At 40.2% G+C, this 23,865-nt stretch overlaps 1 protein-coding gene across 23 annotated transcripts in view; it reads left to right on the top strand.

Moving 5' to 3' along the window:
• Nucleotides 1-23,865, top strand: part of NMAT1 (Intron maturase, type II family protein) — a 52,402-nt gene that overhangs the window by 10,014 nt on the left and 18,523 nt on the right. For 5 of the 23 annotated variants that reach the window (XM_088974510.1, XM_088974523.1, XM_088974508.1 and 2 more), the window contains 3 exons: nucleotides 5,222-5,304; nucleotides 12,544-12,738; nucleotides 12,873-12,978. The gene's annotated coding sequence lies outside the window, so the exon portion shown is untranslated. The other 18 variants (XM_088974530.1, XM_088974511.1, XM_088974518.1 and 15 more) reach the window with 16 other exon arrangements.

Consider the following 23,865-nt stretch of genomic DNA (forward strand, 5'->3'; position numbering starts at 1 on the left):
CCCAGGCTTAGTTGGGGACAGTTTAAATCCTACTGCCTCCTCAGGTTTGGACCCCCGTTGACGAGCAACCCGCTGGGCGAATTAATTAACCTCAAGCAAACTGGAACCGTGGCTGAATACCAGCGCTAGTTTCAAACCCTTCTCTCCAGGGCAGCCTCGGTACGACTAGATCAGCAAGTAGATATGTTCACCGTGGGGTTAGCAGAACCCCTAAGGGTGGACATGGAGATGCAACACCCTCCCAACCTGGTCACAACCATGAATATAGCTCGCGCCTTCGAATGCAAGGTACAACTCAGCCGTGGAACCTTCAGTATGGGGCGGGCTCCATCAACATGGGCATTCCCGGAACCACTCGGAATGGCTCCATATTCAGCAACCAGCCAAGAACAGAAGCCACAGACGAGCAACAATTCCAGATCAGCATCCAGTGTGGGGAGTAGCGTCGTTTTACCCCCTATTAAGCACTTGTCCAGGGCTGAGATGGCGGAATGCAGGGCGAGGGGACAATGTTTTAATTGCGATGAACTCTACAAAGCAGGGCACAAGTGCAAGAGACTTTTCTGCCTCCTGGTGAAACAAGAGGAAGATGAGGATGAACCTTCTTCATTGGAACCCGATCTGGGAGGGCAAAGTCATTCCACCCATTCGGGATTCCTTTGACTGTGTTTCAAGACACCATCCTGAATTCGAGCTTGAGGACAAGCTTGAAGTCCAAGAGGGGAGAGTCACTTTGATTAGGTCTACCCTAGCTAACCTTCTTGTTTACTTCCTGTCAGCGTTTAAGATTCCTACAAAGGTCTCTAACAGTGTGGAAAAGTTAATGAGGGATTTTTTGTAGGAGCCAGGAGAGGAGAAGAAAGATCACAGGATGAGTTGGGAGGTGGTAACTAGATGTAAGAAGCTAGGAGGGCTTGGGATTGGGAATATTAGGAAAAGAAACATGGCGTTGTTGGGGAAATGGTTGTGGAGGTTTCCACTGGAAAGGGACAAATTGTGGATGAAGATAGTGGCTAGCATACATGGGTTGGAAGAGAACGACCAGGATCCAGGAATTATGGCAAGGGCTATAGCTGCTTATCCTTGGAAAGCCATTCATGATATGCTTCCAGTTTTCTCCCCTTGGATCAGGTATGATTTGAAATCTGGTAATTGAATAAAGTTTTGGGAGTAACCTTGGTTTGGGGACTTACCTTTGATGGACCATTTTTTCTCTTTGTACGCTTTGTTAGATTTAAGAAATGAACCCATCTCCTCTTTCTTAGTTCCTTTAGAATCTACTTCTGGTTTTGGGTGGAACCTGGGCCTAAGAAGAGCAATTAGGGATAAAGACTTGGGCTGTATTTCGTCTTTGCTAGCCATCCTTGAAACTGTTTTCTTGGACCCTAGTAAGGAAGACACCAGATTTTAGACCCCTTCGTACTCTAGTTCTTTCTCTTGTGCTTTGTTTTTTGAGGCTTAATTCAGCCTTCTGTTCCTCTTGGGTTGTTCTTCCTTGTTAAAGAGATTTGGAGCAAGCCCATTCCTCCTTGGGTTGGTAGTTTTTGTTGGGAAGCTTTTTTGGAAAGAATTAACACAAATGACTTGCTTCAAAGAAAGAGACCCAATTCTTCTTTACTTCCCAATAGGTGTAATCTTTGCAAAGTTGATGGGGAATTGGGTTACCACCTTATGGTTACTTGTCTGGTTACTAAAACTATTTGAGTGTGGGCTTTCTCCCTTTTTGGATGTACTTGGAATCCCCCTGTGAGTGTGCAAGGTTTGTTCTCTCCTTTGTTCTTTAGATGGCCTAAGAAAAGAGGGAAGATTATGTGGAGAAGCATTAGGGCAACAGTGTGTTGGTTCGTATGGGAAGAGAGAAACTCATGAATTATTTCAAACAAGGAAAGAACTACAGAAAACTTATTAGAATTGATACACTTAAGGGTAGCTCACTGGCTGAAATCTATGAAGCTATTCTTAGATTTTTCCATGGCCAACTTATTGAGAAATTGGAAAGAGATAGCTACCTCTGCCCAACGAAGAGGACTCCTAGGCCCTCTTAGTCCCTTCCTCCCTCTAGATTCATAAAACTGAATTTTGATGGTAGTAGCTTAAGGAATCCAGGGCCTTCTGGGATTGGGGGAGTGTTCAGGAAGGGGGATGGGGTTATTACTGCCATGTTCTCAGGCCTAATTGGAGAGGGTGACTCTCTTAGAGCTGAGATTCTTGCAGTTCTGGAAGGAATCCAAAGAGCAAGAGAATTAAACATCAGATGCTTGGTCCTTGAAGGGTCTCGGAGGTGGTGATTAGGTGGCTGAAGGGAGACAACAGTGGTTTGTGGAGCTATAGCAATGAAAAGAAAAAATTTAAATGGCTGAGTAGGGATATTGAGGTGAAGTACAGATGGGTGAAGAGAAGTGCTAACTCAATTGCTGATGGGTTAGCCAAGCAAGGGGCGTTTAGGGAATCTCTGTTTTGGGCTAATTTTTAATTTCTTTCTTTCTTTCTTTTTTTTTTGTTGTTGTTGGGGAGTTAAGATAGTTTACCTCCCCCTTTGTAATTAAAGTTTCACAAAACTTATTGATAGAAAAAGATATTTAAGTTTAAACTTCAAGGCAATATTGAGACTTTGAAGTAAGAATTGGAAGAGCATGAAAAGGTTGAGGCTGAACTCAAGATTGCAAAGCTTGAGGCTAGTGGAGACATTCTTGCAGAATTTGAAGAAAAGAAGTGGGCCAAAGATTCACTAGTAGAGAAGTACTCCTCTTGGGGTATTCTTTTTTATGGTGCGTAATGCATTTTTTTTTTTAAATTTAGTGAAGCGATTTTTTTTAAGGAATGCTTATTTTCATTCCTCATCATATTTAATGAAGTATTTATTTACACTTTTTTTCTTCATTCCAGGAATGAATGCCCCCTTTTTTATATTTTCATTTTGCAGTTCATAGGTTAGACAAGTGTGTGCCAAGAGTATAACAATAATATATGTTTAATAATGTTGTGGCTGTACCTATATCTGTTAGGCTGCCTATGTACCCTTTTAGGGATCAAGCCGATATAGTTCATGTTCTATAGTTTAACCACATGAGAACAAATGGTGGGACTTCTTTGTTTTCTCTTGGGCTTATTTCAACAGTTTAACCACGCAAGAGAAATTGGCGGATTGTCTCAGCAATTTAACCACATAAGAGGCATCAATGGACTGTTTCATCAGTTTAAAATCGTGCCAAAATTTATGCCTACTCAGTTCCTTTTTTGTGTTTTCAGACCAAAGCATATTTTGGTGCCATAATTTTCTAATCCGGTATCATATCCTATAAGTATACAAGTATACTAGACACGTACAGGTTATCTGGGACTCTGGGTATCGTAACTTTTAACTGCTCTCCTAAGTTTTTGTTATATGGGATCGTTGTGTTTTCATATGTGCAAAAGTTTCTTTCATCCATATGGTGAAAAAACGCAAAGGGAATCATTGACCACAATGCTTTTCTTTGTTTGCTTAGTCCCTTTGTTTACGAAGCCATGAAGAGTTGTTCTATGGTCTATGGAAAACACCAATTAACTGTATATATGTCTGTCGGCAAATTAAGAAAGATATGATTTGATTGATTAAGAGATTTGAATAAATTTAGGAAAAATTAGATTTGAATAAATTTAGGAAAGTCATATCCTAGGATTAAGGGAAAGATTTAGTCAATCCCTGATTGAGAGAGATTCTAGGGGTTTGTCTTTCCTATCTTTTCTTATTTAAGTTGTATGCTCAATATGTTTTTATGATCAACAAAGAAAAATTTCTTCTTCTCTCCCTCTATATTTCGCCACATGGTATCAGAGCTTTAGGGTTCGATCATGAATTTTAAGGCCGCCATGGATGGCGTTCAACATCTTCGGATGCTACCAGTGGTGTGACGTCTCCAGAGGGAGGTATTTAGTCAGCGGCTATTTCTCTTTCTGAGAATTCCTTTCAAATTACCATTCACAAATTGAATGGAAAAAAATATCTTAGTGGTCTTAGTCCGTGCGGTTGGTGATTGACGACAAAGGGAAACTCGACTATTTGAACGGCGAAGTGAAACCGCTAGCCACTGAAGATCCAAAGTACAGGCAGTGGCGTTCTGAAAATTCGATGGTTACCGCCTGGTTGATCAACTCTATGGATCCGGTGGTTGGAAAACCGTTCATGTTCCTGCCGACGACTCGAGATGTGTGGGAAGCTATTTGGGAAACCTATTCAGATTTGGACAATCATTCACAACTGTTCGAACTAAATACCCGAATGTGGAAGATGCAACAAGGTGAACGTGAAGTAACAACTTATTATAATGAGATGATGACTGTTTGGCAAGAGTTGGATTTATTTGAAGAAGAAGAATGGGAAATTCCGAGTGACAGTGCTTGGTACAAAAAGAAGATAGAAAGAGGTCGGGTTTTTGTCTTCTTGGCTGGTTTGAACAAAGAACTCGATGAGGTTTGGGGACGTATCTTAGGGCGAAAGTCCTTGCCTACTATAAGAGAGGTTTTTTCAGAAGTGCATAGAGAAGAAGCACGACGACAAGTGATGTTGAAGAATGTTAGTGAAACAAAAACAGAGAATGAAGGGTCTGCTCTTGTGGCCCGAGGTGCAGACTTAGATGGAGATAAACGAGGAGGAAAGCAGAGGCCTTGGTGTGATCATTGTAGAAAGCCATGGCATACTTGGGAAACCTATTGGAAACTACACGGGAAACCGGCGAGTTGGAAGAAAAAATCAGGCAGGGGAAATGTCCGCGCACTTCAAGTAAGCAACTCGGATCTAGGGCAGCAATCATCCTTAGAGTCTCTTCCTTTCACAAAGGAACGAATAGAGCACTTATATAAAATGTTTCAATCTTAATCGTTAAGAAATTCTAACCCATCTTGTTCTTTAGCTCAGTTAGGTAATTTTTTCATTGCAGCCATTGCTTGTACCAAATCTAATGGCTCTTGGATATTAGATTCAGGTGCCACTGATCATATGATCGGCACTTCGCAATTCTTTTCTTCATATACACCCTGTGTAAGGAATCAAAAGGTTAAGATTGTAGATGGTTCCTTTGTTATTGTTGCTAGGAAAGGAAATATATCTATTTCTCCTTCTCTAAACCTCAAAGATGTTTTGCATGTTCCTAACCTATCATACAATCTCTTATTTGTCATCAAACTAACCCTTGATCATAATTGTTGAGTTAATTTTTGGTCTTCTTGTTGTGAATTTCAGGATTTAACCTCGGGGAAGATGATTGGGGGTGCTAAACAGGATGGTGGTCTCTACCTTTTTAATAAAGGATCAACCTTTGGAAGGTAAGACTGACAGACTTGTTTCAGTTCTATCTTTGTTTCTAGTGACAGTGAAATTTTGTTATGGCATTATCGATTAGGACATCCTAGCTTTCAATATTTAAAGCATCTATTTCCCAAGTTATTCATGAATAAAAATCATTCAGTTTTCAAGTGTGAATCTTGTGAATTAGCAAAACATCATCGTGCTATTTTTTAGTCTCAACCATATAAAAAATCAAAACCATTTACCATGATTCACAGTGATGTTTGGGGTCCTTCTAGAGTAACAACTCTTTCTAGAAAACGTTGGTTCATTACTTTTATTGATGATCATACTAGGGTCACTTGGGTTTTCCTTTTAAAAAAGAAATCTGATGCTGAAACTGTGTTCAAAAATTTCTATAACATGGTTCAAACACAATTTCAGACTCAGATTAAAATTTTTCGAAGTGATAATGGAAAGGAATTTTTTAACAATGTGTTAGGGAATTTTTTTGCTAAGAAAGGAATTGTACACCAAAGTTCGTATAACAATACACCTCAACAAAATGGGGTGGCTGAAAGGAAAAACAAACATTTCCTTGAAGTTGTTAGAGCTCTAAGTTTTAAAACTAAGGTTCCTAAGTATCTTTGGGGAGAAGCCGTTTTAACAGCCACTTATTTGATTAACAGACTGCCTACATGAATTTTGGATTTTAAAACACCCATACAAGTTTTCATTGACTGTTTTCCAAACTCTCGGCTAGTGACAAACATTCCCTTAAAAATTTTTGGAAGTGTCACATTTGTTCATAACCATGATCCTAAACATTCAAAACTTGATCCGAAAGCACATAAATGTATTTTTGTAGGCTATCCCACTAATCAGAGAGGTTACAAATGCTTTGATCTAGTTTTGAAAAGGATGTTTGTGATTATGGATGTCACATTCTTTGAAGGAACCTTGTACTACAACAACTCCCATCTTTAGGGGGAGAGCAACACTAGTGAAGATGGTTTTTTAGATGGTTCCGATTTAATGTTTGAATTTGTCCATAATGATGTTCCTCACAACCAGTCACCGAAAGAAAGTGAGGCAAAAAATACAAAATTAGTGGAAACAAATGAATTAAATATTGAAAATGAACAACCTTTGGTGATGCCATTTCAAAATGAAAAAGCTGAAACAACAGAGATGCGTGCGAAACAGTATAAAGGCCTTGTATATTCAAGGGAATATCTAGCACATAAAAGGAGAGGCACTATTCTGTTGCATCAACAAGATTCTGATATGAGGTTGGATCATGAAATTCATGATAATTCTCCAAAAATTCCTGAAAATATTCCTCTAGGTAATTCTAATTCTTCCAGTCAGCTTGATCTTCCCATTGCTCTTAGGAAAGGTGTTAGGTCTTGTACAAAACATCCTCTGTCAAATTTTGTATCTTACAAAAATATTTCTCCTTTATATTGTGTTTTTATTTCACAAGTGTCTAGTGTATCCCTTCCTAACAGTATCTAGGAGGCTCTAAATGTTCATGAGTGGAAAGAAGCTGTTTTTGAGGAGATGAGAGCTTTGGAAAAGAATGCTACTTGGGAGAAAGTGGATCTGCCGGATGGAAAGATAGTTGTTGGTTGTAAATGGGTGTTCACTCTGAAGTACAACTCAGATGGATCATTGGAGAGATACAAGTTTCGCCTAGTAAAGGCTTTACTCAGACATATGGAGTGGACTACTCTGAGACCTTTTCTCCAGTGGCGAAGCTAAATACAGTTTGAGTACTCTTATCTGTTGCAACTAATCTTGACTGGCCACTGAATCGGCTGGATGTGAAGAAAAAATGGATTTGCCGGTTGAAAAGACAGTTGTTGGTTGTAAATGGGTGTTCACTCTGAAGTACAACTCAGATGGATCCTTGGAGAGATACATGGCTCGCCTAGTAGCTAAAGGCTTTACTTAGGCATATGGAGTGGACTACTCTGAGACCTTTTCTCCAGTGGCGAAGCTAAATACAGTTCGAGTACTCTTATCTATTGCAACTAATCTTGACTGGCCACTGAATCGGCTGGATGTGAAGAATGCCTTTTTGAATGGAGACTTGGAAGAAGAAGTATATATGAAGCCTCCACCTGGTTTCATTGAGAAGTTTGGAACTAAGGTATGCAAGCTAAAAAAGTCTCTATATGGACTTAAATAGTCTCCTAGTGCCTGGTTTGAAAGATTCACAAGGTTCGTTAAAAATCAAGGATATAGTCAAGGACAATCTGTCATGCTCTTTTCACAAAAAGATCCACCAAAGACAGGGTTTCGGTTTTGATTGTCTATGTTGATGACATAATCTTGACTGGAGATGATATTGAAGAGATGAGTAGACTAAAGCAGAGCTTAGTCAAGGAATTCGAGATTAAAGACTTAGGCCAGCTAAGGTACTTTCTTGGAATGGAAGTGGCAAGATCAAAGAAGGGTATTGTGGTTTCGCAACGAAAATATATTCTAGATCTCTTGAAAGAAACTGGAATGAGTGGATGCAAACCTTCAGACACTCCGATAGAAGTTAATGCTAAACTTGGAGAAGTTAAAGATGGGGTTCCAGTAGATACGGGTAGATACCAAAGGCTGGTAGGAAGATTGATTTACTTGTCACATACACGTCCTGATATTGCCTTCACTGTGAGCATGGTGAGTCAATTTATGCACTCCCCCGTATGAAGAACATCTTGGAGCTGTGTATCGAATTCTTAAGTATCTAAAAGGCACACCAGGAAAATGACTCTTCTTCAAGAAAAATGAGAAGAGAGGGGTTGAGGTATATACAGATGCGGACTGGGTAGGCTCGATCACTGATAGAAGGTCAACTTCGGGGTACTGCACATTTCTAATTTAGTTACTTGGAGAAGCAAGAAGCAAAGTGTAGTTGCTAGAAGTAGTGCTGAGGCTGAATTCAGATCAATGGCTCAAGGAGTTGTGAGGTTCTTTGGCTAAAGAGGGTGCTAGCAGATCTTAAGAGACCAGTGAGTTTTCCTATGAAACTGTATTGTGATAACAAGGCAGCTATCAGCATTGCTCATAATCCGATTCTACATGACAGGACTAAACATATTGAGATTGACAGACACTTTATAAAGGAGAAGCTTGAAGAAGGAATAATTTGCATTCCGTTTGTACCAACCATGCAGCAAGTTGCAGATGTTTTGACTAAGGGCTTGTTGAGACAGCCATTTGAACTTCAAGTTAGCAAGTTGGGCATGATAGATATCTTTGCACCAACTTGAGGGGGAGTGTTGGCAAATTAAGAAAGATAGGATTTGTGGCAAATTAAGAAAGATATGGTTTGATTGATTAAGAGATTTGAATAAATTTAGGAAAGATTAGATTTGAATAAATTTAGGAAAGTCATATCCTAGGATTAAGGGAAAGATTTAGTCAATCCCTGATTGAGAGAGATTCTAGGGGTTTGTCTTTCCTATCTTTTCTTATTTAAGTTGTATGCTCAATATGTTTTTATGATCAACAAAGAAAAATTTCTTCTTCTCTCCCTCTATATTTCGCCACAATGTCCATCATATGTGACTTTTGGGTGGTTAATTCTGGAGAGTTCAACGGAATCTTCTTGAATGACCTTCAAAGAAATATAGTAGAAGTCCTCTACTCTTCCCTGGTTGTGCTTTTACCCATAAACACTTACCTTCAAAGGAGGAGGGGGTGATGACACTAAACTTTGATGGGAGTTCGTAAGGGAACACCGGTGCAGCAGGGCCAGGGAGAGATGGGAGTATCTGTTGGGATTTCAGTAGACCGATAGGGACTGCTGACTTACAAAGGCAGAGATTTTGGCTGTACTCACAGGGCTTCAAATTGCTAGTGTTAGGTTTTTCCTCTCTAACCATTGAAAGTGATTCTGAGGCTAGAGATATTATGGATTCAATGAATGTGAAGCTGAACTGGATCCCCAGAGAACTAAATAGTATAGCAGACGGCCAAGCTAAATCTGGTGTTCATAGGGAAGTTATGTTTAGTGCTATGACCGTAACTTTTTTTTCTGCCATTTCTGGCTCTTGATGTACATTTTCCCATGTACCTTTTCCTTGAATAAAATCTCAGTTACTTTTGCACAAAAAATATGTGACCTGATAAACCTGGCAATGGACAAATAAGCAGTGGTTAGCTGACTCTGGGTTAAGGCCTTAAGGGAGCACACTACACAATCAGTGTTGGTAAGATCTGTGCCTCTTCTATTTAAGTTTTCAATTGTTAAGCTTCTCCCCAAGGTGGCCAAACACACTGTATATGCTACTTTGAATGGAATGAATAGAAACTGGATCATGGTACTGGGAAATGAAGCTAGGAAGATGGAGTTCAGATGCCTGAAGAAGGATCTAGCTAAGAAGATTTCTGATCTATCCCTGGTCCTGGAACTATTACTGTGTGTTTCAACCTTCTCTACTTATCAAGAAAAAGAACCATCAAAATTTAAAACTTAATGGCTTTATAGTAGTGTTCTGCTTTAACATTGGTTCTTCTTTTCACATTTTTTTTTTCCTTCTAAGACCAGGGTGTAGCTAGAAAAAAAGATCCTCCATTTTCTGAAATGAACTTGTTAACAACTCTCTTCCTCCCCCTTTTACGTCTCCATTCGTTTCAGTTATTTCCTTTTTTTGGTGATGGATGTTTTCTTTTGATAATGAAAACCATGATTACAAGTTCCAACTTTGGCAGCTATAGTGTAAAACATTTCATTTTCATAAATTCTTAAAAGCAAATACTGAACTGATTTCAGAATCAAGTGCAAGCACCAGGATTACTGATACACAATATCGCCAATTAAGTATAACAGAGGAAGACAAGTAATCTTCTAAGGAAAAATCATGAAGGAAAAATGTAAGAAATTGACAAACGTAAAGAATAAAATGGAAGAGGCCAAAGTAAATAAGAAGACATGATTGAGAGGTTTGCATGTATCATATCTAGTTATTTCAGAAACAAAAATAAACTGGTGAGAGGTGTGCATGGAATAGTATAAAATGTCAAATCCAAAGTGTAAATGGGGGGTGGCAAGGCAAAGGGTGGTGATCTCCTTGAAGGACGTAGAAATGCTAGGAGTCTTGGGTAATAGGGGTAGGCTAGGATCTTCTATTGACAGAATCGTGTGTCTGTTATGGTCTACACTCCCTTTTATAAGGGGAGATCCCGAGGCCCTGAAGGGAAGGATCCAAAAGGGATTTGACTCTTGTTTGGAAAGGGTATCCTCGGTTCGATATCGGCCATCAGGAGGGCACTGTTGGGGGTTCGCCACGTGTCACACAAGATCTTTCTAGGACAACATTTCCTTTCTTCCAAGGATTCTCCTAGTGCACATGTGCTACTTCCTTTTGCGGATCCCCTTTGTCGACGTGGCGTGGGTGATGTCGGAGTTAGTCTAACGTGTTGGCCTAGTTGTTCTATCATTGGCTAGTTGTTCTGTCGTGAATAGTCTTTGGCTTGTTGTAGATGCACGTCAGTTCTTAAGTGTATCGCAGGTCCACAACGTTCTTGAGCTCATCGCAAGTCTGTAACGAGTTATGGACTCGCCGCAAATCCACGTTGGCTCGCATGTCGCCATGGGTGTTTCTGTGGTTCCAATTTGGTACTTTCATTGCAATCGCAGTCGTGGTGAACATGTACTTATAATTAGCCCCCTTTCTTATTGGTAAGGGTAAGCTTATCAATAAGCATTTGTGTCGTCAATGCGTTTTGAAAGGCTACAGTGGGTTGAGAAGTTTGTTTTGAATTCGGGGGTTTTTGATAGAACGCAATTGTGAGTTCCAGGATTTCTAGCATTGGTGCGATTGGTCTATTTTCGCTTTGAGGTCTGACTCGACTCTTGCATTATTAGCTCCCTGTTTCTTGGCTGGAAGGCTTCTGTCGAAAGTCATAGGTGTCGTTACTTTTGGTTTTGCAGCCCCCCATGACTTTTGACAGAGGGCTTCTTGGCAAGAAACATGTATTTACTTGGTTAGGTTATGCGAGTGTTCTAGTTTTCAAAAATGGTACATTGGGGTGATATATTTTGATTGGCGGGGTGACAACCCCCCAATGTTTTGGAAGTGGGATGTCCGTGTCAATGTTGTTCTTAATGCAGTACCAGGTAGTGTGAGCTAACTCCCATGTTTTGTTTACACTGTAAATATTTTGCTGTGCATGGTGTTGAATTCTACTGTCAGTTTGAGTTCTGATAATCAAACACTGATTGTTTGGTGGGTGTGTCAGATGATGGGGTGTGTAGCCATCGTTTAGGCTACGGGTACTAACGTGATGATACGTCTCCAAATGGGAAGGTGACGGGTAATTCAAGCAGCTGTCACTTTTTTTGCTTTACCGTTTAACAGAGAAAATACATGATTTTTCCCATTTCCAAAACAGAGAAAATACATGATTTCTATCATTTCCAACTCCTTTCATCCTCTTGATCTGGATGAGGGGCAGATATATTTATAAGATTGAGCAGAACAATCAGGTCCTCAATTCTAGAGTCACTCAGGTCCTTTCTTACCCTTTCTCATTTTCAGCTCAATACCTTGCAAGATCTTGTTATGAAACTTTCAAATTCCTCTCCAAATAGAGCAACCATGGGGGCCTTCAGCCACTCACGGGTCGCAGTTGAAGTTATTAAAACCAAATTTTTCTGCAATAATTTGTATCCACAGGAGATGTGGTTGGGGGGAAAATATCCAGAACCAAAAGCTGGTTGAAGACACACTTGTTCCCATTGTACTGGGTGAATTTTATCCTTCTTCTGCTAATCTATCCACAGGAAATCCCTTTGTATCTTCTCCAATTTCTTCTGCAATTTATGAAGGCACAATGCATGTTCTTATTTTATCTGAAGTGTTTGGTTTTATTGTTCCACATAATATGGATTTCATAAAGAGAAGAGTAGATTTGTGATGTATTAGGTATTTGGTTATGTTTACTCCAATGGGTAGCAAAGATAGAAGAAAAAGATCATAGACCAGCATTACTGTCTACCCCCATGTATTTTACATCAGGTTCCCCTTGGAACCTCATCCTAATAGATATTAGATTGGTTAACCCCTTGCCTTACTAAGCCATCAGCCATGCTGTTAGCACTTATAGGGATCTATGGGTAGCAAAGTTGAAGATGAGGCATCTTGGCTGTCTATGTTTGATGTGCGTATCTTTATCCTGCATTACAGGTAGAAGTGCTATTCTTTATCGCTTTTCTGTTGACACTTCAATTTTATTTTTTATTTTTCTTAACAGTGATCTTTACAATCTCATAGATTTGTGTACAGCAAGGAAGGAGCAGCTAGTGTGCAGTCTAAGAGGGGTGTCAATCCTAGGGCCACAAAAATCTATTGCTTGATACCCTTCTGTGTTCATATCTGTTTTCTATGAGACTTTAAGAGATGCATGAGACGTGGTGTCAGTCTATTCTTTCTAAGCTTGCTTATCTCAGCATTAGTGCAATGTTGCAGGTATGACCTGTTGTAACTTCCTGGTTGAATTTAAGGACTCATGGTACTTGGCTTTGTGCACCTTCATAGCAATTTCAGTGCATCTTAGGAAACATTTCCTATTACGGTTAACTAAGGTGGTGGAGAAATTGCAGGATTTGGACTGCTTATGGTGTTATAGAGATAGACAGAAAGAATACAACATTTCTGGCTTCATTAGAAAAGGTGACCTCCATGTGCGTAATGTGACTCCTGATCAAGGTAAACATCCAGTATAACTAGAAACTAAATCATTTTCTAATTTTGATTTTGAATTTGCATGAGTTCAATGTGCAATAAATTGTTTGATGGCTTTACATGTTCCATGAAGAATAACCTGTCTTTTGTTGGAACTGATCAAACAACCCATAGAGAACTAACAGTTTGTTTCACTTCAGTGAGGAAAAAAATAATTTCTGGGGCCTTTTTTGTTCAACAAAGTGTCTTTCATTTTAACTTAATATATTTTGTTTCATGGTAAAAAGTTGTTAAAGAAGATTCCTTTCTATACAAGCAATAGAAAAGTGCAAAAATTCTCTTTTGATATAAAATCTGTGAAAGAAAGAAAAGAGAAGGTTTGTGCAGAGAAGAAAAGAGGAGAGAAGTTGAAGAGAATGGGGAGAAGCCAAAATTAGGTCTGGCTGCCCCTTTCATTAGCTTATATACCCATAAATAAAACTGAATACAAAGACAAGTATTCCCTTAATAAGTTGGCTACTTGTAAAAGCTAAGTAAATCTCTTAGTTTAAACATATTAAAGGGCCTTGGGCCCAATAACTCTCTAACTATGCTTTGTAAATAAAAACAAATGTTATCAGCCCAAAACTCAACACTTTCCCTCAAGTTGGGAATAGATGTCATACATTCCCAACTTGCGTAGATCATGCTCCAACTTGTTTCTTGCAACACCTTTTGAAAGAACATCAACAAGCTGCAAGTAGTAGAAGATCAAGACTGTAATCAGTCTTGAATCCTAATAGGTTTTAGGTTTACAAAACAGAAGAAAAGGAGAGAATAGGAGAGAGAATAGAAGAGAAACAGGAGAACACAAGTGGTTGAAAGGAGGGACAGATTCTTACTAATCTGCCGCCGCCACTTTCTTATTATTTATAGGTTATGTTTAGTACATAATGGAAATGACACATCTGCCCTTAGTACTTACATAATAAATAAAGTAAATAAAAGCTGAAATAAATAACAACTGAATTAACAAACTGACTCAAATTGACACTACTATAACTGGAACAAATAACTACACATGCTGTCCTACGAACACAGTGGGGACCATTGCAGTGGGGCCCACATCAGTGTTCTCTACACTCCCCCTCAAGTTGGGAGTAGATATCTATCATTCCCAACTTGGATAGATCTGTCTCTAACTTCTTCTTTGGTACAACCTTGGTGAGGACATCCGTGAGCTGCATATTAGATGTGATGTACGGAAGACACACTTCTTGTGATGTGACTCTTTCTCGCACAAAATGTCGATCAACTTTGATATGTTTAGTTCTGTCATGTTGCACTGGGTTGTGGACTATGTTGATAGCTGCCTGATTATCACAATACAACATTAAGGGTTTTTCATAGTCAATACTCAACTCTTCGAGTAGTGACCTCAGCCACAAGATTTCAGCCACTCTATTAGCCATTGACCTGTATTTCGCTTCAGCACTGGAGCGGGAAACAACACTCTGCTTCTTATTCCTCCAAGAGACAAGGGCACAATATCCAGAGTAAACCTTCTGTCATCAACACTCCTAGCCCAATCGGCATCTGTATAGACTTCCACCCTCATGTGATTATTGTTCTTGAGCAGCATACCTCTACCCGGGCATCTCTTCAAGTATGCTAATATTCTCTCTGCCGCAAGAAGATGAAAAGTTCTAGGGAGTGCATGTACTAGCTAACAACACTAACTGCATAGCTGATATCCGGGCGAGTGAGGTAGAGATATAGGAGCTTTCCAACCAACCGTTGGAACATAACTTTGTCTTCAAGAGGCTCTCCGCCCTCTGCACTAATCTTGTGATTTTGTTCGATGGGTGTATCAGCCAGCTTAACACCCAACTTTCCAATTTCTGCCAACAGATCTAGAACATATTTTCTCTGAGAGATAAAAATCCCCTGCTTGGATCTAGCAACCTCAATACCCAAAAAGTACCGTAGTGCACCAAGATCTTTCACCTCAAACTCTTGATGAAAGAGCTGTTTAAAAGACTTAATCTTATGCCTGTCATTTCTTGTCACCACAATATCATCAACATATACCGCAAGTAGTGTTAGAGAGGACTCCACCCTTTTGATGAATAGTGTATGATTTGACTGGGCCTGTACATAACCAAACTTTCCAAGGGCTAATCTGAACCTATCAAACCAGGCTCTAGGTGAATGTTTCAAACCATACAATGCCTTGTTCAGTCGGAAAACTTTCTTACCTGTCTTTGTATCATAGAATCCAGGAGGCAACTGCATGTAAACTTCTTCCTGTAAGTCTCCATTCAGGAAGGCATTTTTAACATCCATTCGAAACAGGGGCCAAGAACGATTTGCTGCAAGGGATAACAGAACTCGGATGGTGGTCATCTTGGCTACTGGGGCAAAGGTCTCCAAGTAGTCTATACCATAAGTCTGAGTGAACCCCTTTGCAACCAGCCGAGCTTTGTACCTTTCAATAGAGCCATCAGCATTATGCTTCACAGTGAACACCCATCTGCATCCCACCGGTTTCTTTCCTTTTGGTGGGTCAACCAGTGCCCAAGTATTATTCTTCATCAGGGCATCCATTTCGACTTGCATTGCATCTTTCCATTATGGAATTGATAAGGCTTCTTGCACTGCTCTTGGAATAGGGACATTGACAATGGAAGTGAGATAGGACCGGTAAGATGGAGACAAACGATCATAGGATAAGAACTGTGAGATGCTGTGAGCTGTAGAGGTGGTGCAATGTTGTTTCCCTTTGCGAATGGCAATAGGGAGATCAAGGTCATCCACAAGAGGGGAAGTGGCAACAGTGAGAGGTATCTCAGTAGGCTTTGGATCTGGAGCCGCGGAAGGAACTAGAGCTGGCCGGGATTGCCGATGACTAGGATCAACCTGCCTGCATCGCCTATGATAGACTCAACTCCGGCTCCCTCTGACCACCCTCACCACTACAACCTTCATTATCCAGTGGAATAGGTAAAGGAACAGCCCCACTTCTACTAGCCCCACTTCTACCAGCCCCACTTCCACTCTCACTGCTCTCCCCCTGAGGAAAGAAACTCAAAACAGCCCCACTCTCACTGTTCTCCCCTTGAGGAGAAACCCTAGGATAATAGGGTGTCTCCTCAAAGAAGGTGACATCCATGGAGACAAATCGTTTCCCTAAAACCAAATCATAACAGCAATAACCCTTTTGAGTTTGTGCATAACCAAGGAAAATGCATTTGGAGGCCTTAGGTTTAAACTTGGAATGATGAGGCCCGAGAAGCTGAACGAAACAGGTACAACCAATGGTTTTAAGGGGAACAATGAACAACTCTTCGTATGGGTATGGAAGGGAAAAGGGGGTTCTCATATCAAGAACCTGGGAAGGAACTCAATTAATGAGATAAACTGCCGTGAGGATAGCATCACCCCAGAAGCAAATAGGTACGTTGGAGATAAACATAATGCTTCTAGCCACCTCCAAGATATGCCTATTATTCCTTTCGACAACACCGTTCTACTGTGGTGTATAAGGGGAAGTGCTCTGGTGAATAACTCCATGGCTGAGAAGGTAGGAGGTCAATGGCTGAGCAAAGTATTCCTTTGCATTATCAGATCTAAGGACTTTGATTTTGGTCCCAAACTGAGTGAGAACCATCTGATAGAAGTTTTGGGTCAGAGTAGGAACCTCATCCCGAGAACGCATAAGATAGACCCAAGAAAAACGGGTGTGGTCATCAACAAACAGTAGAAAATGTTTGTACCCACCCATAGAAGAGATATGATATGGCCCCCAAACATCAGTATGCACAATATCAAAAGAGGAATTACTCCTTTTATTACTTAAAGAATAAGAGGTTCTACAACGTTTGGCAAACTCACAACTCTCACACCTCAACGTTGATAACTCAACAGACTCAAATAAAGCAGGAAACAGACTCTTCAAAGACTTAAAAGACAAATGACCTAATCGGTTATGCCAAAGCATAACCGAACTCACAGACTGGGAAACAAAAGACTTCTTATCCATTGACTCCTCCCGACGAGAACTCTCTTCAAGCAGATAGATCCCGTTCGTCTCACGGCCAGTCCCAATCACCTTCCTCGTCTCCAAATCCTGAAAAACACATCTGTCAGGGAAAAATGTTACTGAACAGTTCATGTGTTTGGTAATACTACTAACTGAAAGCAGGTTAGTATTAAGCTTAGGAACATGCAAGACAGAAGATAAAGAGATAGTATCCGATAGCTTGATGTCCCCCTTGCCCGAAATGGGAACAAGAGAGCCATCAACAATGGATACTCTATCTTGGCCAGAGGACAAGTGATAAGAAGTGAACAAAGATGGCAAGCTAGACATATGGTTAGATGCACCTGAATCTATTACCCAGCAGTGGTCAGTATTACCTGGAGCTAAAGCATGGTAAGCTGAGGCTCGAGTACCTGAATGTGCAAATGCAGATGTGGCAGGAGCTGATGGTGACTGAGATGGCGGAGCTGAACTCCCAACTTCCTTTTCCAACTGTATGAGGGCAGCCCGAACAGCAGCTAAAGTCTCTAGGGATGTGCCTGATGAGGATGTTGAATCAGTGTTCACGGCCACATGAGCATTACCCTTCTTATTTCTTAGTTTTGCTGGGACCAAGTGAGGATGTAGCTTCCAACAAGTATCTTTCGTGTGCTTGGGTTTCTTGCAATGTTCACATACCAGATCCCGTTTATCTTCTTTCTTCCGGTCCCTTTCTGAGTCACCCCCTGGCTTAGGCTTAATAGTTGTCAAGGTTGGGAAAGAGGCCTGAGGCTGCATCATGACTTTCCTCCTGGTCTCTTCACTATGCACCAGGGAGTATGCTTGAGAAAGGGTCACACTATCTCTTGTCAATATCTGTTGTTGCACAATGTCATATTTTGAATTCAAACCAGCCAGAAACCCAAATGCCCTATTCGTCTTGACTTGCTTTTTGTGAGTCTGTGCATCTTTGGGACTCTCCCACTCAAGGGTCTCTAGATGGTCAATCTCATGCCACAAGGATTTCAAGGTAGAGAAGTAGACAGAAACTGGTTTCTCTCCTTGTTTAAGGCTGTTCACCTCACACTTCAGTTCATAGGCTCTGGTAGCATTAAGGGGTTGGGAATAGGTTTCTTTCACAACATCCCACATCTCTTTGGCTGTCTTTGCCCACAAGTAATTTCGGCTGATATGTGGCTGCATAAAATTACACAGCCACGCCATAACCAAATAGTTCTATTGAACCCACTTGGTGTATGTTGGGTCCTCCTTGGAAGGTTCTTTCACATCTCCCAAGAGGTAACCCAGTTTTCCCCTTCCTCCAATAGCCATCATGGTTGATTGAGCCCACTCCAAATAATTTGACCCATCAAATCTCATAGTTGTAATCTGAAACCTGGTTTCAGATACACTACCATAACTGTGTTTCCAAAACTACTTTCTCCCTGACCCTTAAACTCCATCTTTGATCAAGATTCAGTGGCTACAAACTGTTAGAGTCACTATACCAGAAAACAGAGTCAAACAAGCAGGTCTGAAAACTGATCCGAAACCAACACAAATCTGATCTGATCCGAAATCTGATCTCAATTTACTGTCTTCTAGGGTTACCTGAACCCTAACCTTCGCTGCTTCTTCCTGATTGCCAACTCTCTACAAGCTGCGGCAAGTCTTCAACTGTTGCGAACCTCTCCTGGTAATCTCCAAGATTCAGCCACCGAATACTTCTTCAAAGCTTCCAGCCCTAGCTAGTCCTCATGTGGTCGGCTGGACTAGACACACATGAGAAGCCCTAGATAGGCTCTGATACCAAGTAGAAGATCAAGACTGTAATCAGTCTTGAATCCTAATAGTTTTTAGGTTTACAAAACAGAAGAAATGAGAGAAAAGGAGAGAGAATAGAATAGAAACAGGAGAACACAAGTGGTTGAAAGGAGGGACAGATTCTTACTAATCTGCCGCCGCCACTTTCTTATTATTTATAGGTTATGTTTAGTACATAATGGAAATGACACATCTGCCCTTAGTACTTACATAATAAATAAAGTAAATAAAAGCTTAAATAAATAACAACTAAATTAACAAACTGACTCAAACTGACACTACTATAACTGGAACAAATAACTACACATGCTGTCCTACGAACACAGTGGGGACCACTGCAGTGGGGCCCACATCAGTGTTCTCTACACAAGTCAGATGCAACATATGGTAAGCACACTTCTTCGGATGTCACCCTTTCTCTTATAATGTGTCTATCCACTTCTATATGCTTCGTTCTATCATGCTGAACTGGGTTGTAGGCAATGTTAATTGCTGCTTGATTGTCACAATATAGCATCATAGGTTCTTCGGCCTCAACTCCAATTTCCCCTAACACGGATCGGACCCAGAGGAGCTTTGAAACAGCATGTGCCATAGCTCTGTATTCGGTTTATGTACTTGACATTGCTACAATTGATTCTTTCTTACTCCTCCATGAAACTAGATTACCTCCAACAATAGTGCAAACTCCTAATGTTGATCTCTTGCCATTTAGGCACCCTGCCCAATTAGCATCTGTGTAAGACTCTAACTTCAAATGTCCATGGTCAGCAAACAATATGCCTCTACTTAGGTGTCCCTTTAAATAGGAAAGTATCCTGTCAATGGCTTTCCAATGCTGAACTCACAGGGCATGAATGTATTGGCTCACCACACTCATTGCATAAGAGAAATCTGGTTGTGTCATACGTAAGTATAGCAACTGACCCACCAATTTCTGATACCTTCAAACATCCTTTACTAGCTCACCTTCTGAAGCATTTATCCAATGGTTTTGATCAATAGGTGTATTGGTTGCCCTTGCCCCAAGTTTTCCTATCTTATGTAGTAAATCCAAAACATACTTCCTCTATGAAATAAAAATCCCATGCTTGGACCTTGCCACCTCAGTTTTCCAGAAAATACTTAAGCTCTCCAAGATCCTCAGTCTCAAACTCTTTGTGCAGATTTTTCAAGGTATCAATCTCACTCAGATAATTTCCTATGACTACAATGTCATCCACATACACTATCAGTATTGACACCAGTGATCCCCCTCCTTTTCACAAACAGAGTGATCAAATTGAATTTGAGTATAGCCAAATACAATCAATGCACTTCTAAACTTGTTAAACCAAGCTCTAGGTGATTGCTTCAAACCATATAAAGACTTCTTTAATCTATATACTTGTTCTTTAGCTACATCACTGTAAGAACCAGCTGGAAGATCCATGTACACCACTACACCACCCCTTGTAGGTCTCCATTAAGAAAAGCATTTTTCACATCAAGTTGAAAGAAAGGTCCAAGAGTATGTAACTGCTAGTGATAGGAGAATCCGAACTGAACACATCTTTGTCACTAATGCAAAAGTCTCCAAGTAATCTATGCCATAAGTTTGAGTGTACCCTTTTGCAACCAACCTCGCCTTGTACCTTTCTATTACTTCCGTTACCCTTGTACTTCACTATATAAACCCATCTACATCTAAATGTCTCCTTGCCATCAGGTAAATCTACAATCTCCCATGCCTAATTTTTAATCAATGCTTTCGTTTCCTCCTGCATAGCTGTCTTCCACTCAGGTTTGGAGAGAGCCCCACTAACACTCTTGGGTATAGACATAGAGTCGAGGGAGGAAAGGAAGGTCCAATAGGAAGGAGATAATCCACTGTAGGAAAGATAGTGTGAGGTGTAATGAGCACTACACTTCCTCTTCCCTTTTTGGAGTGCAATAAGAAGATCTAAGTCATCTGCAATGGTGTTAGGAGCAGGGGTAGTAGTATGAATAAGAACTAAACCATCAGAAGAAACAAGACGCATACCTTGGTCTATGTTAATCGAACCTAGAATCTCTGATGAGCCGATAGGGAGTGACATGGGTTCCTTTGCTATGGAATCAACCTCCCTGTGCTGTCATAGGCGTTGTTGTGTAAAACATTGAGAGGTAGGATGCAATAGAGGTGGCAAAGTGGTTGGAGTAGGTGGGTCAGACATTAGAGTGGACAAAGGAACTGGGACAAGAAGTGGTATAGATTTCCCACTTCCTTCCCCAAAACACTCCCCTTGAGAAGAACCCCCCGAGAAAAAAGGCGTGGACTCAAAGAAGGTGACATCTATAGTAACATATTGACTCTCGGAGATTGGATCGTAACAACAATACCCCTTCTGATTTCCTGCATATGCAAGGAAGACACATTTTTTTTGCCTTAGGGTCCAGCTTTAAGCCGTGAGGACCAAGAATATGGACAAAGCATACACATCCAAAAACCCTTAAAGGAATAAGGAACATCTCTCCCTCAGGGAAAAGAAGGCTGAATGTAGTGTTGTATCCAAGAACACGAGAAGGTACCTGATTAATAAAAAAAAATTGCTATAAGAACTGCATCACCACAAAAACGAACTGGAATTGCAGAGCTCACCATCATGCTTCTTGCTACTTTTACAATATGTTTGTTTTTCCTTCTTGCTACACCATTCTGTTGTAGAGTGTACGTACAACTGATCTGGTGGACTACTACATGCTCCAATAGGTATGATTCCAAGTTTTTCTCAAAGTATTCCCTGGCATTATCTGATCCATAGTTTTCAAGGCAATGCCTAGGCAGGCGCCTAGGCAACAAGGCACCCTTGGAGGCTTGCCTCGCCTAATCGCCAAGCAGTTTTCTATAGCGTTTTATAAAAAAACTTTTATATTCTTAATTTGTAGGTTATAATGATAAAATAGACATTTTAAAACTAAAATGTTCATTTTATGTGTTTATATACTAATTTCTTTTTATTATTTTCTTATTTGTTAGGGTTTAATCAACACAAACATTGCTAAATGGTGTATTGAACCCTCAAAGACTAATTTTGTGTGATTATATACTAATTTCTTCTTCTTCTTCTTCTTCCACCTTTTCTTTTCTTCTTTCCCTATAACAGAGAAATAGGGATTCAGCCCCTATATTTTTTGAATTTTCTTTTCTTTCTTTTTTTTTTCTTCTAATGAATATGTTGGAATATGCTGATTTTCTATACTTTAGTATGAAGTTTATACTTTTCTTATGAAAATTATGGATATTTATTAAGGAAATATGATAATGGAACCTAGGGGACTACCCTAGAATACATGTTTTTACTTTTTACTTAAAATAATCCTTTGCCTAGGTGACGCCTTGGCACCCGCTCAGGCGACTAGGCGGCAATGCGCCCCCCTATCGCCTAGCCTTGCCTTGGCGCCTTGAAAACTATGATCTGATCTAAACACTTTCACTCATACCCCAAACTGCGTCAACACCATTTGATAGAATTGTTGAATCAAAGAAGGTACCTTATCACGGAATCTCATCAAGTGTATCCAAGAGTGTCGAGAATAATCATCCACAAACAGAAGAAAATACCAATAATCGCCCATAAAAGAAATATGATATGGTTCCCACACATCAGCATGAACAATATCAAAAACAGAAGAACATCTTTTATTGCTTACTTGAAAAGAATGTCTACAATGCTTTCCAAGTTGATAACCCTCACACTCCAGTTTGGACAAGCTGACAGAGTCAAACAACTTTGGAAACAAAATACGCAAAGAAGCAAAAGACAAATGTCCTAACCAATTATGCTTCAAAACCTGAACCAATAAATAAGGAAGAACATAAAATGGTGTCTAATCAACACATTTTCTTCTTTTTCCTGGGAAGCACAACAAGAAGATAGATTTCATTCACCTCACGACCACTCCCAATCGTCGTCTTTGATTCCAGATCCTACAAAACACAATGACTAGGAGAAAAATCACTAAACAGTTCAAATTCTTTGTCAAGCTACTAATAGATAAAAGATTAATGCTCAATCTAGGTACATGAAGGACATAAGGTAGGGTAATGGTATCGGTTATCTCAATTGACCCTTTCCCAACAATAGGAACATGTGATCCATCAACTGTGGAAACTCTATCTTTGCCAGAGTAAAGATGGTATGAGGAGAAGATGGTGGAAATATTGGTCATATGTTCGGAGGCTCCCGAGTCTATAGTCTAGGGAGGTTCTCCTTTACCTGTAGTGGATGCATAATTTGCAATGGCATGTGAACTACCTGTATGTGCAAATGAAGTAGAATGACTGCCTTCTGATCCACCTGCATCTTGCTGCCCACCTGATAATGAGCTAGAATTGACTGTATCCTTTTGACTCAAAAACTTTCCATATCTCTCCAATTCAGCTCTCATTGCAGCTGCTACAATAAACTCTAGAGAAGTTGTAGTAGGTGGTCTTCATAAATCACTAGTCATTGCGATATTCACATTTCCCCTCTTGTTTCTGAGTCGGCTCAGTATAAGGTGTGGGTAAAGCTTACAATAGGTATCTCTAATATGTTTAGGTCTCTTACAGTGGTTACAAATCGGGTCTTTCTTGTCCTCCTTCCTTGGTTCATTACCACCCTTATCCCCACTCGACTTAGGCTTCATTGTGCTAACCTTAGCTGACTGCCCAAGGCCTGGGTTTCTCATCATCACATTCCTCCTACTCTCCTTTCTAGACACAAGGTGACGCCTAAGCAACAAGGCGACGCCTGAGAGAGAGTTACATTGTCTCGGGAGTATAATTGTCAAGGCGACGCCTAAGCAACAAGGTGCCCTTGGAGGCTCGGCTTTCCTCACCCAGTCGCCAAGTAGTTTTGCATATTGCGTAATAAAATACTTTTATATTGTTATTTTTTTGAGATTATAGTTATACAATAGACATTATTAAAGAAAAATATTCGTTTTTTCTGTTTATAAACTAATTTCTTTTTATTATTTTCTTATTTGTTAGGGTTTAATCAACACAAACATTGCTAACTGCTGTATTGAACCCTCAATGACTTCAAAATCTGAACCAATAAAATTTTGTCTAATCAACACAT

Source organism: Nelumbo lutea, chromosome 3, assembly GCF_056320005.1.
Source record: "Nelumbo lutea isolate HS-2025 chromosome 3, American lotus-T2T, whole genome shotgun sequence".
Taxonomy (NCBI): Eukaryota; Viridiplantae; Streptophyta; class Magnoliopsida; order Proteales; family Nelumbonaceae; genus Nelumbo; species Nelumbo lutea.